The 18,002-nt window shown below is 37.4% G+C and overlaps 1 long non-coding RNA gene across 4 annotated transcripts; it reads left to right on the plus strand.

Annotated features, from left to right (window-relative positions):
* Positions 1-11,573: 11,573 nt before the first annotated feature.
* On the plus strand, positions 11,574-17,294 carry LOC104116729 (uncharacterized). 4 transcript variants are annotated; one of them, XR_004512226.2, is made up of 4 exons: positions 11,574-11,799; positions 12,471-12,588; positions 12,847-14,263; positions 16,577-16,917. It is a non-coding gene; the product is annotated as an uncharacterized lncRNA (long non-coding RNA). The 4 variants fall into 4 exon arrangements; XR_004512225.2 differs by lacking the exon at positions 16,577-16,917 and adding an exon at positions 17,046-17,294 and having other exon boundaries at positions 11,575-11,799; XR_004512227.2 differs by having other exon boundaries at positions 11,576-11,799; positions 12,847-14,026; positions 14,143-16,917.
* The last annotated feature ends 708 nt before the right edge of the window (positions 17,295-18,002 follow it).

The following is an 18,002-nucleotide window of genomic DNA, read 5'->3' on the forward strand; positions in this document are numbered from 1 at the left end:
ATCACGCCATGCCACGTCACCCTCCCTCACCACTCACACAAGAAACACAACGCATCTTAGCCGCTGATCCATCTAATCAACGACTCACGTTTATCCTATGACTTTTTCTTTTGATCTAAATACCTGCCCCAGGAGACCTAATCTCAACCATCCAAAAACTTTAATCCAACGGCCACCAATTTTTTACTTAAATCATTCTAAAAAAATCCAATTAACAAATAATCGGAACCGTTGATCAACAGATCCAACGGCTCTCGTTCCATCTCTCGTCTTTAATCCTAAAGAACATCTCTATCCCCCCCAGAAACCCTAATCATTCTCACCATGACCAGCCACCTTTATTTTCCCTTTCTATCTCTTTTCTCTTATCCCTTCAAACCCATCAATTAGAGAAAACTTGCACGAATTGGTGCAAGGTCACAATACCTTCACTAAATCGTCCTTCCCTGTCCTTTCATCCCCCAAATTCCGCTAGTTTCACCTTTTTGCTCTCCAAATATGAGAGATTAGACATGGCCAGTGAGGTTGAAACACCATTCTTTGGTTCTTTTAAATCAACTTATAGATTCATCTCCTATGTCCCTAGGAGATGAAGCCAGTAAGCCTAGTTCCCATTCTCGTTGTTTGAATTCTAAACCTCCAATTCAAACCCTAGACCTAATTGATGAACTTTTATTTCATCTAGTTTTTTCGTTCGCTCTACCAAATTGGAGCATGCATGTAGACATTTCAGAGCTTCATCATGAATATTCTGTACCCAGAGGTTAAATGTAGTGACCTCTAGGTTTTGGGGCTTTATCCAATGGGTTTTCCTTTAGTGGTGAACTGATCTCCACTCAGGTAAAAAACTATCACTAATTCCCCTCTGTATCTGAGATTTTTCCCTCGATTTGCTATCATCATCGACCTTTCGTAACTTTTCACTATTGATTTGAATCATTAAAAACACTAGAGCCTTATATGGCACTATAAAAGGGATCGTTAATGTTCTCACCAAACACACGAACAAAAATACCTAAAAACTATCTATACAGTAGTCTAAGAGCAATTATGAGATTAAAAAACCTAGGGTTCCTTACTGTTTTTTTCTTTTTTCGTTTCTGAGTACTATCGTTGATTCGAGCTTGAAGATTTTGGGGTCTTAAGAAACTAAGAAAGATCCTCGTTTAGTCTGCTACCCTCAAAATTTTTAGTACATTCCTAATTTCTCTCTTTTACTCACTTTACCTAAACGCTATGAATGTGTTAGTTATTTTCTGAGGATTATAGTTGTTTCTGATATTTGTAACTAATATAGGAATGCTTATGCTCTGTTTATGATAGTATATTGTCTACTTGTGATCATTTGTCATGCTTCTTGAGTCCTTAATTCATGATTAATCAAGGTACTAAATGATTCTTGATGATTTCATTTCTGAGTTCCAACAATCTACATGTTTAAGATGGAATGTGCATTGAATGGTTTCTCATGCTCACCTGAACTTCATAATCTTTCATTGATGATTCTACTGTAATATTCACCTCTGCCTATTGCTTTCACTCTGTTCTGTTTGTCTTGTGATCGGGTTTATGATTTAATAGTCTTAATTGAGATAAACTTGAAAGCTCCTAAGTTCATATCATCTACCATTTAATTGTAGCATGAAAATCTAAGCGTTTATATATTTTTGTTCTCTACACCTGTATCTGTTAACTCTTAAGGTAATTTTCTGGGTTATCGCATGGCATTCTCATAATCTCATCTAGCTATTGGTTGCATATGTTAACAGTCTTATTTGAATTGAACTTTCTTCTTCTCATAAATACCAATAGCTCTACTGTACATATTCTGTTAAGAGTAAGTTATCCTTTCTTCATAAAACAAGTCATGATCATGTTTTGTTATAGTTGACTGGCAGTTGATGTTAAGTTAAATTTGGCTGTCTTATGTTTAGATGTAACCCTCAGTTGCATGTTTAAATCAGAACCTGTTAGGTGTAGTACTTTCCTTTCCTTAATATCTTTAGTAACAAAGTTGCCTTTGTGAAGCTTATATGCAGTTATCATTAAGTTATCCTCCATAAAAGTAGAACCTAGTTATCCCTTGTTATAATCAAGTGGTGATTGTTGAAGTTGAGCATGATTACTTTACATTTAGATGCTTACCTAGACTTATGCCTGAGTTAAACTTGTTTTGGTATAATATTCTCTTCATCTGTAACCCCTCCCCCTTCATGACATGTTTAACTTGATTCTGTAACATGTAAAGCTCTCCTATCTGTATAAGATTACAACCTTACTTGAAGTGTTCATATATAACTAGCTGAATACTGTATGTTCATGTTTGACTTCTGATCTCATGCTTTATCTTCAACTGTCCTCGGTCCTCTTCTTATTGTTAATTTGAAATAGAATCTGGCCCTTAAACCTTGTGAGAAGTCCTTGTTTGATACCACCCAAGCATAATGGTTTGTTTAAGATTAGTGATGTTATGAGAAGGACTTTGTCAAAACATCTTTAGGAATTCCATGTTGAGTCTATAACTTGTGATCCTATTAAGAACCCTGATCATGTTTCTACTACTTTTGATAATGCCTGAAAAGCTGTTAGGTATGATTGTTTGTTTGAACCCAAGTAGTATAGTCAGTCTATGCATGTGCTAAGGGCAGTACTTAAGATAATCAACTCACAATTAGGCAGGAACATCTGTATTGCTGTCTATATGAATTCTGTATAGCTTACCCTCCATTTAAATGTGTTCTTCTCTAATGTTTAGACTTTTAACAGTATGTTATGATATTTCTGCGTCTCTCTTATGTGTATTCAAAGGTCTGATCTTCAGATTTATCTAGCATGTGGATTATTCATCTGTTGTTTAAAAGAATGTAGAAGTGTTTCTGTACCCTTATATTGTTCTATTAGAAGGGAAAGTATACTGTTGGGGTAAGTAATGCTATAGCATTTAGTTTACATTGAAAGGGCCTCATTGGCACTTAAACCAATAGGGAAAATAAGTCATTAGTTGTTGAGGGTATTTGGGAGTGGAGTTTGACTGTAGGTTCGGCTGCCCTCCCCGGCACAAGCATTGCCCTGGGCCTTGAGTCCCTTGGGAACTTTGAAGTATCGGGGAATTCAAAGGGGGCATCGACCTTGAGTAGGACTTCCTCCTTAGCCTTTAATTCATTGACACTTTTGTTTCTTTAGGGGTTTAGTGTTTAATGACAATGAAAGGTTTTCAATGTAAATTATTTTCCATGTATAACTACCACATTTATATAATTTCCCATAGTATTTGAATATTGATATTTTCTTGTTCCAGTCATTTGCTTTTATATATATATATATATATATATATATATATATATATATATATATATATATATATATATATATATATATTTCATACATGGTTGAATATGTTGAATATATGGAGCATGTGTCTAATGAATTTCTTTCTCTTTTGGGCATGTACACTCATTTGGGCCTGTTGGGTTCCTAAGGAACTCAGGCCCAAGTCCCAGCCTTGTCGCATTTTTCTGGAGAGTCCAGAGTCAGCTGTAGACGTATCTCTCTCCTGTTGGACCTGCCTTCTTGAGGCCCAATCACCAGAGTCCAATCCTCTTTCCCTCAATTCCCATCATTATTATCTATCGCTTCGTTAATCTAGTTTACCGCTTCATTACCTTTTATCTATTAGCTTGTTGCTTTTGTCACATCTTTGTTATCATGTATACAACACTCATATATTAGATTACATGCTTTACCTTCATGCTTTAATATCATACGAAACCTAGGTAAGCTTTAAATAGTATAGGATTTAAAAGGAATTAGTTAGTAACTAATCCTTATTTCGCTAATTATAATATGCATGTATCATTATAATCTCATCTCTCACTTGCCTTTTCTTAAAAGATTTTTGAAGCCCAGAATTTAGTCAAAACACCAGCCCCGTTTTCAGAAAGAAAATCAGAAAAGAATCGCCAGCTTTAGTAACAAGAGTTAAAATCATATTTTATAAAAGGTGAAGTACTATCGCCCAAATGGATTTTCAAAAAAAGACCGCTTCTCTTCAGATTTTAGAAATCAAGGTACATTCAGGTTCACGTCTATACAAATACCTTTAGAGTTATATGAACACCATTCCCTAAATCATCTGCTTTCATAACTTAACCTCATTCTACAAGCCTTATAAAATATGGACTACTTTCAGAACTCTTTTAACATATCTCTAGACTCTTTTATAATTTCACATCCCTCTTAAGTCTTACATCCCTTTTTATATACCCTCCCTTAGATATATATATAGTAAGCCGTACTTTTAATAGTAATCAAGCATAGTACAAATAACTGATCCCTTAAAATTAGTCTAAGCCCTATGGAGCTACCTCAGGTATATTTTAAGGGGTGCCTAATATTTTCTCCTTAGAAGAACAAGAACCCTTACCCATAATCTCACCGGTTCGCAAACCTATAAGGAAACATGACTTAGTAATTAAATAGGTACCCTAGTATACCTTTAAATATTAGGTGGTGACTCTCTTTTATCAACAACAGAGAAACCATAAGTTGAATCTTGTTTTGTCTAGTGCAAAATAGGGTGCAACACCCATCATCCCCAATATTAACCTCCTTGGCATCACCGTGCTGAATCGTGTCCTTAAGGAAAAGCAAATGGGGATCATCATACTGACACTCTCTGATGCGATCATATGATGAAGACCGAGAAATCACACAAGCTAGAACACGACTGGGCTCTGAATCATCTAATTTCACGAACTGATTGGCTAAGGCCTGAACATCTGATGCAAGCGGTCTCTTGCCAACAGGAATAAAAGCAAGGCTACCCATACTCACCACCTTCCTACTCAAGGCATCGGCTACCACATTGGCCCTCCAGTGATGATACAAAATGGTAATATCATAGTCATTTAGCAGCTCCAACCATCTCTGTTGCCTTAAATTTAGATCTTTTTGTTTGAACAAGTGCTGGAGACTCCGATGATCCGTAAATACCTCACAAGACATGCCGTAGAGATAATGCCTCCAAATCTTCAATGCATGAATGATGGCTGCCAACTCCAAATCAGGAATAGGGTAGTTCTTCTCATGGTGCTTCAAATGGCGCGAAGCATAAGCAATCACTCTACCCTCCTGCATCAAGACACACCCAATACCAATTCGAGAAACATCACAATACACAGTATAAGAACCTGACGCCGAAGGCAAAAATAGAATTGGAGTTGTGGTCAAGGCAGTCTTGAGCTTTTGAAAGCTCTCCTCATACTCATCTGACCACCTGAATGGAGCACCCTTCTGGGTTAACCTGGTCAAAGACGCTGCAATGGACGAGAAACCCTCCACAAAGAGACGATAATATCCGGCCAAGCCGAGAAAACTCCAAATCTCAGTAGCTGAAGACGGTATGGGCCAACTCTGAACTGCCTCTACCTTCTTTAGATTGACTTTAATCCCCTCATTGGACACCACGTGCCCCAAGAACGCCACCGAACTGAGCCAAAACTCACACTTGGAGAACTTGGCATAAATTTTCTCCTCCCTCAACCTCTATAGTACAATCCTCAAATGTTGGGCATGCTCCTCCTAGCTACGTGAGTACACCAGGATATCATCAATGAATACTATGGCAAATGAATTAAGATATGGATGAAATATATTGTTCATCAAATGCATGAATGTTGTTGGGGTGTTGGTTAGACCAAAAGACATCACAAGGAACTCATAGTGACCGTAGCGGGTCCTGAATGCTATCTTCAGAATATCCGAGTCCCGAATCTTCAACTGGTGATACCCAGACCTCAAATCAATCTTAGAGAACACTTTAGCTCCCTGAAGTTGGTCAAATAAATCAACAATACGCGGCAAAGGATACTTGTTCTTGATTGTAACTTTGTTCAACTGCATATAATCGATGCACATCCGCATAGTACCATCCTTCTTCTTTACAAACAGAATCGGTGCACCCCAAGGCGACACACTAGGCCTAATACACCCCTTATCAAGAAGCTCCTGAAGTTGCTCTTTTAATTCCTGTAACTCTGATGGTGCCATACAATATGGAGGAATAGAAATGGACTGAGTGCCCGGTACTAAGTCAATACAAAAATCAATATCCCTGTCGGGTGGCATGCCTGGCAGATTTGCAGGAAACAAATCCCGAAAGTGTTGCACTATCGGGACAGAATCAATAGTAGGAGTATCAGCACCAACATCTCTCACAAAAGTCAAATATGACAAACACCCTTTCCCAACCATCTGTTGGGCCTTCAGGTATGAAATCACCCTACTAGGAACATAATCTAGAGAACCTCTTCACTCGATCATCGGTAACCCCGGCATCGCCAACATCACGGTCTTAGCGTGACAATCCAGAATAGCATGACACAGAGACAACTAGTCCATACCCAAAATCACATCGAAATCAACCATACTAAGTAATAAGAGATCAACTCTAGTCTCCAATCCTCCAACAGTCACCACACACGACTGATACATACGGTCCACAATAATAGTATCACCCACCAGCATAGATTCATGAACAAGTAAAACTAAGGGCTCACGGGGCAGATCCAAATAACAAGTAAAATAGGATGATACATAGGAATAAGTAGAACCAGGGTCAAATAATGTGGAAGCATCTCTGTGGCACACTGAAACAATACCTATGATCATTGCATCTGAAGCAACGGCCCCTGGCCTGGCAGGAATAGCATAAAATCAAGCCCAACTGCCACGTGATCGGCCTCCCCCTATAGGGAGACTTCTAGCTGCCTGGGCCCTACCCCCGAGCTGGCTGGGCGGGTGGTAAAGTAACTGGTGCGGAAGTCATAGCCTGACCCCTCTACTGAACTGAACCTCCCAAGCGACGAGGACACTATCTCCATACATGCCCAAACTCCCCATATTTGAAGCAACTCTCCGCTGGTGGTGGGGAGTGAATCGGTCCCAAGAACAAGAATAACTGCTAGAAGGACCTGGTACAGATGAACCCTGAATCGATGGAGAATGGGATAAACTCTGAGCTGGGAGGGCACTGAGAGATGACTAACCCGAACGAGCATTGTATGAACCATGGATAGTTGATGCACCATGATGAACCGGACGAGCCATCTGAGCGGGCCTATAAGGATGACCCCTGCTGTGGTAGGACTGTACCCCAGAAGAAACACCGCCGAAACCACCCGAACCACGAGGCATCTTGGCCTCCCTCTCCTCACACTCCTGACTACAGACCAACTCTAGCCGTCGAGCAATATCAACAACCTCGTCGGACCTAGAACCTTGTGCATTCTCCCGAGTCATAACAAAATGCAACTAATAGCTGAGGTTATCAATGAACCTCCTAATCCTCTCCCTCTCTATGGGAACCAACCAGATCGCATGACGAGCCAACTCTGAAAATCTCATCTCATACTGGGTCACAGACATACCCTCCTTGAGTAGCTGCTTGAACTGCCTACGCAACTCCTCCCTACGGGTCGGTGGCAAAAACTTCTCCAAGAAGAGAACGGAGAACTCGTGCCATGAAAGTGGTGCAGCATCAGCTGGCCTTCTTCGCTCATAGGCCTTCCACTACCGGAAGGCTACCCCCGTCAGCTGAAAAGTAGTAAATGAGACCCCACTAGTCTCCAGGATACCCGCCGTGCGAAGAATCCACTAGCACCTATCCAAGAAGTCCTGAGCATCCTTTGACTAAGCCTCACTGAATGTTGGAGGCTTGAGCCTCCAAAACCTCTCTAGTCTCTTCTGCTCCTCATCACTCATAACAGGACCCACCTGCACCTGAGCAGCTACAACCGACTGGGTTGGCAGTAACCCGGTGTCTGAATACCGTACACCACCTGCTCTAGAGTACGGACGGCGTGAGTCTGAGAACCTCCCCCGGCCCGAGAAGTGGCTGGTGCGGCCTGAACTGAAACCGCCTGAGCAAGGCTAGTGCAAATAGTCAATATCTGGGCCAAATACTCCTGAAGGCCTGGAATCACAATGGGCATAGCTGGTGCCCGAGCTAGTCTTGCCGGCTCAACCACAGCTAGAACCTTCTCCTGAGCTGGAGCAACTGGTGGGTCTATAGGTGCTGCTCTAACTGATGTACAAGCTGCACCTCGGCCTCTACTGTGGCCTCGGACTCTCGTGGCCCTAGTTGGTGGTACTTGTGGCCTTTTGCCTGGTCCGGTAGCATGTACATAATTGCAGATTTAGCAAGTAATTCAACAGCAACACGACCTCCTTGGGTCCCAACAGTAACAACATATAGCATAAGCATGGTTCCTAACATGAATCACAACTCAACTTCTCTAACATATGGAGAATATATGGATAATGACAAGATTATTTGACTACACAGTTCCACGGAATCGACCGAGTCACAATTCCTACAGTGCACGCCCACATGCCTGTCACCTAGAATGTGCGTCACCTCAACACCAATCACATAACACGTAAATTCAAGGATTCATACCCATAAAACCAAGTTTAAAAGTATTAATTACCTCAAATTATCCAAATCTTTACTCCAACAAGCACTTGCCTCGCGAATCAGCCTCCGAAAACCTCAAATCTATCCACAAAAAACTCGATACAATCAACACAATCTATAGGAATCAATTCCATATGAAAATGCTAAGTTCTCAATTAAAAGTCAAAAAGTCAACCCCAAGCCCACGTCTCAGAATCCAACAAAAGTTATAAAATCCGAACACCCATTCAACCACGAGTCCAACCACACCAAAATTACTCAAATCTGACACCAAATTGCCACTCAAATCCCCAATTCTTACTCTCAAATTCCTAGGCCAAAACTCCCAAAATTTCACCTTAAAAATACATAAACTAGGTGGGAAATTCAATGGGTAATCAATATTATTGGTTTTATAGTGTTACATTTAAAATGTAGCCGCCGGAATACGTGTTGGGTAGTGCATGTCTCATATTTAAGAAAATAACCGATAAATAACCGAAAAAATAGAAAAATGACAAAAAATGAATCGATAAAAAACCGACTTAATTGGTTTGCTTTGGTTCCAATATTTGAAAAACTGACTTACTTGGTTTGGTTTCTTTTTAGAAAAAAACCAACCCAAACCGAACCATGAACACCCATAGTTACGACTTATGATTTAGGTGCTCTATCGGTATGGGAAGTCTGTTACGTGTTGTGATTTTGTTTTGAGAGATTAAAACAGTTGAAGACTTCGGTTGGTGCGATGTGTATTCTACTTGTGATTCAGAGCTGAGGATGGGATCCTCACATTTTTGTGTGGTTTGATATGTTTGAACCGGGCTACGTGCCGCGGTGGAGTTATATTAGGATGAGATCCCTGTGATTAGTTCATATGTTTTGATTCTCCCTTGTGGAATGGATCCATAGTATGGTACTGATAGGGAGTTGTGCCTGTCGGACTTATTTGATAGTTCTCTCATGTGTTTCTCTTTTCATAGTCAGTCATATTCGCGTTGTGCTTATTGGGATTTAGCTTGCGAGGTACGTACTCATGTGGCATTGGGTGTGACTTGTTGATTTGGGTGAATGTTTATGAGATCTTCATGTTTCTTGCATCGTTGTTATTGTTGTGAAGGTTCGGAACATGGTTCTAGTTGTTATGAGATTACTTGTCGGTGTTGGATTTGATTATGGGCAGCTATTGTGGTAAGAGATATTGTTATGGGCATATGGGAAATGTATTACGTCGGGTGGTCATACCTTGTAAGTGTATGCACGAGCCGTTGCAGTTGGTTGAGGTTGATATCATATGTTAATATGGTTATCGGGTCTTTGGGAGATGATCGGATGGTGAAAGAAATTTGGTTCTAAGGTTTATCAGAGTGGATGGAAGGAATAATCTTTAGTTGTGATGGTGTTGTCGAGCTTATATGGATTGAGGTGACGTGGGATCACCCGCGAGTATATGTATGATAAGTACATTCAGTGATTTGATGGCTTCAGAACGGTTCTTGGCACGCTCGAGGATGAATGTTTGTTTAAGAGGGGGAGAATGTAACGACCAGATTGATCATTTTGAGAATTAGCATTCCGTTTGGTGGCTTGAGGTCTCAAACAACTTCGTATTGTGTATCACGACTTGCGTGTGTGGCTGGGTTCGATTTTTGGATGATTCGGGATTGATTTGCAAGAATGATTCTTGTTTTAGAAGCTTAAGTGGCAAGAGTGGACCGGAGATTGGCTTTTGTGTAGATGACTCTAAAATGGTATTTTGATGATTTCAATAGTTTCGTATTGTGATTTTGGACTTAGGTGTATGCCCAAATTTGGATATGGAGGTTCGTAATTTGATTTAATGCATTTTGGCGAAAGTTGGAAAGTTAAAGGTTCGGAAGGTTGAGAGGTTTGAGCGAGAGTTGACTTTGTTGATATCGGGTTCAAATTGTGATTGTGGGAGTTGGTATAGCTCCATTGTGTCATTGGGACTTGCATGTAAAATTTGATGTCATTATTGGTTGATTTGATATGATTCGGCGCGAGTTGTAAAAATTTAAACTTCATAAATTTATTAAGTTCGATTTGAGGTGCGATTCATAGTTTTGATGTTGTTTGATGTGATTTGAGGCCCTGAACAGGTCCGCATTATGTTATGGAACTTGGTGGTAAGTTTGGGCGGGGTCTCGGGGATTTCGGGTGTGTTTCGGATGGACTACGGGCCATTTCTCTATGTTTTGGACTGTTGATTGCTGGTGTTTGATGTCCTTATTCACGATCGCGAAGGTCCAGTCGTGATCGCGTAGGCTGTTTGGTGACTGACCATTTTTCCTTCTTCGTGTTCACAACGAATGGTCCGCGATCGTGTGCTTCTGAGTGCTGCTTCATTGCGTTCGCGACTGTGTTCGCGCGTTCGCGTAAGGTTATTTTTGGCATCCTTCATTTTGTTCTTCGCGATGCGAGGAATTTTCCGCGATCGCGATGTGTAAATCACTCGGCAGAATATAAGTACTCTATTTCGAGGGCTTTGGAATTTTTATCACTTTTTGAGTTAGAGAGTTCGGATTTGAGCGATTTTGGAGGGGATTTTTACGTGTTGGGATTGTGGTAAGTTTCTTGACCCGGATTTGATTATATTTCATGATTTCATCTTTGTTTTTATCATTAAATTAGTGATTTGAATTGGAGAAAATGAGGATTTGAAGGCCGATTTGATGTCCGAATTGGATAATTTTAGTATGGTTAGACTCGTATCGGAATAAGTGTTCGGATTTTGTATATTTTGTCTGGTTCTGAGGTGTGGATCCGGGGTTGACTTTTTAGTTTTCATTAAAGATCGAAACTTTATTATCCGGAATTATTTCCTATAAATTTATATTTATGATATTGAGTTATTTCTGCTAAATTTGAGTCGTCCGGGGGTTTGTTTCACACGAAAAGGTTATTTTAGAGTATTAATTTGGTTTTTTAAGGTAAATATCTTGCCTAACTTTGTGTGAGGGAATTACCCTTAGGATTTGAGTTGTTTCACTACAACAAAAGATGCTTTTAGTGGCAATTATTTAACGACAATACACTTATTGCCACTAATCTTGTTCTCTGAGTTCAAGTATTAACGACAATTAGTTTTTGGTCATCAATAATTATTCGATAGTGGCAAATAGAGGTAATGTCCATTAAAAACAAAATATTTTAAAGAAGCCTTTCCCTCAAATTCCCTAAAATTTCATATCCCTTCATTCTATGTTCTAAGAATTGCCTCATTCCTTCCATCATCACCGGCCCTTCATGTTTCGGTGCCATCTCTTAGAGTTCCTCAATGACATGGCACTTTCCAGTTTTATTGCTATGATAATTGTCTTCGGGTAGTGTTCCTACTTATTCTCTTCTTTGTAATTTCTATGCATCCCAAAAGACACCTTTAGGCAAAACCCTAATTCCCTTAGCAGCACTTTTCCGTCCATAACCAAGTTTGATGACATCTTGCCTTTTATTTTGAGGCTAATCATTAAAACCAAAAGCATTGGTTGTTCAATTGCACAATTTTTCTAGTTTTCTTCAAATTCTTGAGGTTAAAATCAATTTTCACTTTTGTTTTATTCTTCCTTTTTACTGGATAGTAGTAGTTGTTGTTGTCGTCGTAGTAGTTGTTGTTGTCGTCGTCGTCGTCGTCTTCCTTTTTACATAAACAATAGTGATTTTATTTCTTCATTTTCTTTCGAGTTATTTATATTGCATTTGACATTGTTTTATATGATGTTGGGGATAAAAAGAAGCCGAATCTCTATTCCACCACCAACGAATGTGCTGCACATATTGGTAAAACTTGCTTAACATTAATGTTAGTGTCTTGTATTTTCTGTGAGCTAGCCTCTATTTGAGAAGCTTTAGAAACAGTCCAAAATAAGCTTTACTTTAAGTATAGTTTGTCCTATGAGATGTTTCAAACTGTTGAGTTATGATGAATCCTGTGCGTGTCAATCTATATTATCCTTACTAACAAATGTGGTCTTTTTGAATTGAAAACCTTCCTCAGCTAGGCAGATCAGTAAGGTGGTTATGATTGATGGAAGGATTTCCCCTATCAAAGATATGTTGGGTGCATATGCTTTGAACCAGAATTTTATCAGGATCAACTAACTATGTATCCACTGGTGAGTTATCCTTTTCTTTTACAATTACCACCAATCATTGTAAAGGAATTACACCGTTTTTATCATTTAAGTGAAAATGAATGAGACCAAAATTTGTTAGCTCATATGTTAGTTATCCTCTTCATGAAAAATCTCTAGTGACAAGAATACTATTAACTTAAATTAAGGATTCATTGATGTAAAGAAAAAGATACACAATAATAATTGCTTCTATTATCAGCACTCTGCAAATTCACATCTTGGTTCTCTTTCTGCTAGCATCAAAGTCGTAATTCCCCAAGCGAGATGTTGAGCGATACATGAGATTTTTTTCTTATGCAATATGAGAAGAAAAGTTGGCCATTTATCTTGGACCTTGCTCATGTGGGGGGATATTTCTACTTTTATACTTTACATGTGTAAGTGTTTCTCTTTGATATTTCTATTATGGTACACTTTTTTATTTTTTACATGACTGTTAATGTGATCGATTCTTCCATTGGATTGTGACTATTAATATCCTTATAAAACTTTTAATGTGTTTGATTGAAAGTTACTGCATTTGGAAAAGTGATCTGTAGATACGTCTCATGTGAAATTTGATTCTAAAATAAATAAAACAACTTTGAGTTGTCGGTGATCTGGAAGAACAAGTACATTTATAAGGAAGAAGCCTGATAATATCGTAAGACTTTGTACTTTGTTGTGATAAACTTAAAGATGGTATGCATTTCTATCTATGAAGTTTTTTAAGGAACAAAAAAGCTTCAGAGTTCCTCTACAAAATTCTTTTGGAAAATTTGCATCTTCATTGCAGATGGACATTTCTAAGAATTTCCCCTCTAAAAGATGCTCTTTGAAGGAAGATGTACGGTGAAGCTGTATCTTTTGGTTCTCCCTTCTTTTTCTTCTCTAGCAGGAAGATAGTGGAATATATAGAAGATTGTCTTAGACACTCAGAGACTATAATTATTACTCCCTTCGTTTTAATTTACGTGAACCTATTTTCTTTTTAGTCCGTGCCAAAAAGAATGACCTCTTTCCTTATTTGGAAACAATTTACCTTTATACAATGATTTATAGCCACACAAAATATATGTGCCTCATTTTACACCACAAGTTCAAAAGTCTTCTCTCTTTTCTTAAACTCCGTGCCCAGTCAAATGGGTTCACATAAATTGAAACGGAGGGAGTATTAGTTAGTGTTTAAATTTTGGTTTTGCTTGTTATTCCCTATCATGGTTTTTCACCTTTAATGGAATGAAATAAATTGCAATCTCTGTAAGAGTTGGAACTTTGGGTGTTTGTTAAGTCTCTGCGCCAGTATCATCTTGGTTAACTTCGAATTAGAAAAACTGATGAATTAAAAGAAGATGCTGAAGTGCAAGAAGTACAAAAATAGTCCAGAAAGAGATTAGAGCTATTGAATCGTTGGGAGGAACATAGTTGATGCTGGCATGTGAGTGTACCCATTTACTTGTAGTTTCAAAATAGCTCTTAAATGTTTTACAGTATGTCTTAAAAGTAGTGATTTTTCTATTTGTATTTAATGAAATATCATTTCTCTTTTTGCAGCTTATTTCAACTTCACTCCTTTCATAATAAAAATTTAATTGCAGATTGAGACTATGCATTTCACATACAAAAAATTATTGAGTTGTGGATTTGTCTAACAAGAACAGAAATTTGCTGGCAGGTAAAATTGTTTATATATAATGTGCAATTGAATGCCCATGTAAAGTATTTATGTTAATTATCTAGAATGATTAGTGTATTGATGACACAACAACAACTAGATCAATTTGTGCTACTTAGGGTGGTATTTTAGCTTTTAAATAGTTGGTGTAGCGGACAACTTGTAGTTATTCGCTCAGTATAGATTGTTTTTGATTGTTGGTAAAGGAATGTCGTAACCTAGTCATGATGTTAATATTTTTTTTTTAATTGTTTTATTTCATACACTATGATGTTTAGAACTTTAACATGTGGATGAGTTTCATTACCATCAGGAATTGAAGAGATACTTGTTATACTTGAAATGACATCAGATTCAAAGATCGATTTTTCCGTTTATGCTGCTACTATGGAGTAGAAGTCTTTCTTTGTAATGGATTTAATAAAATACATTATATTTTTTTTTAATTGGGTATTAATATATTTTATTTTTACAAACTTGTGTACATTTTTATTAAATTTTTAAGGTCAAGTATTATTTATTGATAATGTTTGAATCAAGATGAATGATAAATAGCTATAACATTTTCCTGGCATACCGCATTAGTATTTTCGGGAAAATCTTCCTCTAATTATTACCAGCATTAATAAAGATTTTTAAATGCACGTATAAAGGCAAATCAAGAGTAGTTTTAGTCGCTATTGTAATTGCCGCTAAAAATATCCTTTTTATTGGTAATAAATGGGTCTTTGCCGAGACAAATGATGGCTGTTAGTATATGAGCTAGCAAATTTCAAAGGTAATTTTAGTGGCTATTGTAATTGCCGAAAAATAAATGTCAGTAAAAGTGATAACTTATAGCGGCAATAATTAGTGTCTTTACCAGCACTTGATAAAATTGCCGCTAAAACCTTTAGCGACGCTGGATATTTAATTGCCGGTAAATATTTTTGCGGCAATTCCTATTGCCGCAAAAGGGAAAAATAATGACCGCTAAAGGCCATTTTTGTTGTAGTGTTTGTGCTATTTGGATTATATGAAAGTCGTGTATACGAGGTGACGAGTGCGTACTCGAGCTTATATATAAAAATTGACCGGTTTAGACTATTAAGCTTCTTTCATGTATTTATTTAGAATTGTTAGCACATGTTATATCTTTTATTCATTATGTTTACTATCACATGGTTTATTTGAAGTTGTCGTTACATGTCACATCCTTTTCTTGTCAAGTTTACTCTTATATGTTGTATTTGAAGTTGTTACTTCTTTTATCATTATGTGACTTCTTTTATTGTTGAGTTACTCTTAATTAAAATTATTTTTACATGATATCATTTTTGTTGTCGGGTTATTATCATGCATTGAGACGTAGTTTCTAGGTCGTACCATCTCTCTCATTATTAACCTATTTCATACAATAGAATCTGAAGTTTGCTCTTTCATGAAAATACGTTCATTATCGAGCTTATCCTTAAGTAATTAATTGAAGTTGAATTTATTGAAAGTTATTAATCTATTTTAATTGAAGTTGTGTTTAAAGGGGGTGTTATTCCTTGTTGAGTTACTTTCCCGTTCATTTCATTGTTATTTAGATTCTATACACATTGTGCTTGAGTCGTGGGCTATTTGTTATGTAAATATTGATATTGTTGGTTCTTTGGAAAGGTTGTGGCCTATGAGAACTTTTGGTACGACGTGATATGTCGTGTTGTTGTGATGTTAGCATATGTGAATTGTTGTGTGGTTTAGTTGTTGTTATGCGGAGCATAAGGGTGGTATATCATTGTTATTATTATGCGGGGCATAAGGGTGGCATCTCACTGTTGTTGATTGTGTGGAGTGATACGGGTAGCTATTGTGTTATTGTTCGGGCGGAACGATAAGGGTAGCTATTATGAGGAGTGATACGGGTGACTATCAGAGTGATATGAATAGCTAATGATATTGTAAGGGCGAAGTGATATGCGTGGCTATCGGAGAGATAATGGTGGCAATGTGTGGGATGATGTGTGATGGCTTAGTGGAATTATGTTGATGATATTTTTGTGATAGTGTGATTCTGCTTGTGTATGTCATACACCTTACGTGACTTGTTTTGTTACTTTCAATGAGCTAATCGATGTCTTTGATATTACTTATTGACTTGGACTGTAATAGTACACTCGCACAAGCACATACCGTAGCATGCTATTTATACTAGTTTAGGAGTATGAAACTTAACATTTATCGATCATGCTCATGTATTCTTGTATTATCTGCTTTCATGTTGGTATTTGGTATTGATCATGTGACCATGTCGGGCGGATTGTGATAGTGAGCCTATGACCATGCCAGGCGAATTGTGATTGTGAGCCTGTGATCATGCCTGATGGATTGAGATATTGGCACGTGAATTGTTCATGCGGTTGTGATTAGAAATGTGGGCACAAGGTGCCGTGAGCATATGATTTGTGGTTGAGACTCATGACTTGTGATTATGAGATGAGGTATCTCGGAGTAATTCGTTGTGAGACCTGTGTTGGAACGACTTTCTTGTTGGTTGACATTTATTTCCCTTATATGTTCTCGCTGGTATTCTAACTGTGTTCTTGTTGCGTTAATGTTTGATCATATGTTGATTCTTGTTGCCATTTACTGATTCATATTTTCATTATTAGTTTTATACTTTTATACTACACATGTTATTTTGACTAGCACGTATCTTGACTTGTACCTCGTCATTACTCCACCGAGGTTAGTTTTAATACTTATTGGGTACCGATCGTGGTGTACTCATATTATACTTCTGCATATATTTGTGTAGATCCAAGTATTGGAGATATCGGACTTAGGAACAGTTAGCTTATTGATCGCGAGGATTCAAGGTAGAGCTTCTTGGTAGTCACAGTCCCTTAGAGTCCTTTCCTTTCGTTGTACAGTTAGCTTGTTATTTGAACAGTATTGTATTTCGATCTTTGAGATCTTCCCATGTATTCAGCTAGAGTTCGTGACTCTGTATTACCTAATCTTGGGAGGTTGTTATGATTATTGCCGCGTAGGCTTATTTCGCTTTTGTTTCGGTATTCTATTAAACTTTGTTTTAAATTATCATTGTTAAACATTCTTAATTGTTGTAAATAGGGGTGTATATAGGTCGGGTGTCATGTTTTTAAATTTATAAACCAAACCAAACCAATAAAGTCGGGTTTTTCAATCTCGGTTTTTCTCGAGTTTTTCGATTTTTTTCGGGTTTTCGGATTTTTTTTTCCGGTAAAATCTTAATAGCACAAAATATGTAACTTGTGCTCCAAATATTTATTTTAGTCCTAGTAGGATACAACTATATAATATATTTTTCAAGAAAATAAAATAATAATATGAGATGAATCATAACATTATACTAAAATATTCAATAACAAATATAATAAAATCGCACTAAAAAAAATATTACTAATTAATACACCATAATAAAAATTAACATAATCTAAAAATAATATAGGTCATGCTAAAATAAATACAACTAATAAGTACTAGTATTAATTACACAACTAAGCACTAAAGAAAAGATAAACTAGGTTATACATTTTCATTATAAATCAATACAAAACTGAAAAATAGATATCCAACACTATTGTCATTCCTAGTGTTGAATTGAATTTACTTTATTAGCATTAGTATTGATTTGAACTTTATTTGACTTACTACCTTTATGAGCTATAAAATTTATTGGACCATTCAAGAATGTTACGTCCAAACTTTAAATAGTACGTTTAAAGATAAA

This window comes from Nicotiana tomentosiformis, chromosome 6 (assembly GCF_000390325.3).
Source record: "Nicotiana tomentosiformis chromosome 6, ASM39032v3, whole genome shotgun sequence".
NCBI lineage: Eukaryota > Viridiplantae > Streptophyta > Magnoliopsida > Solanales > Solanaceae > Nicotiana > Nicotiana tomentosiformis.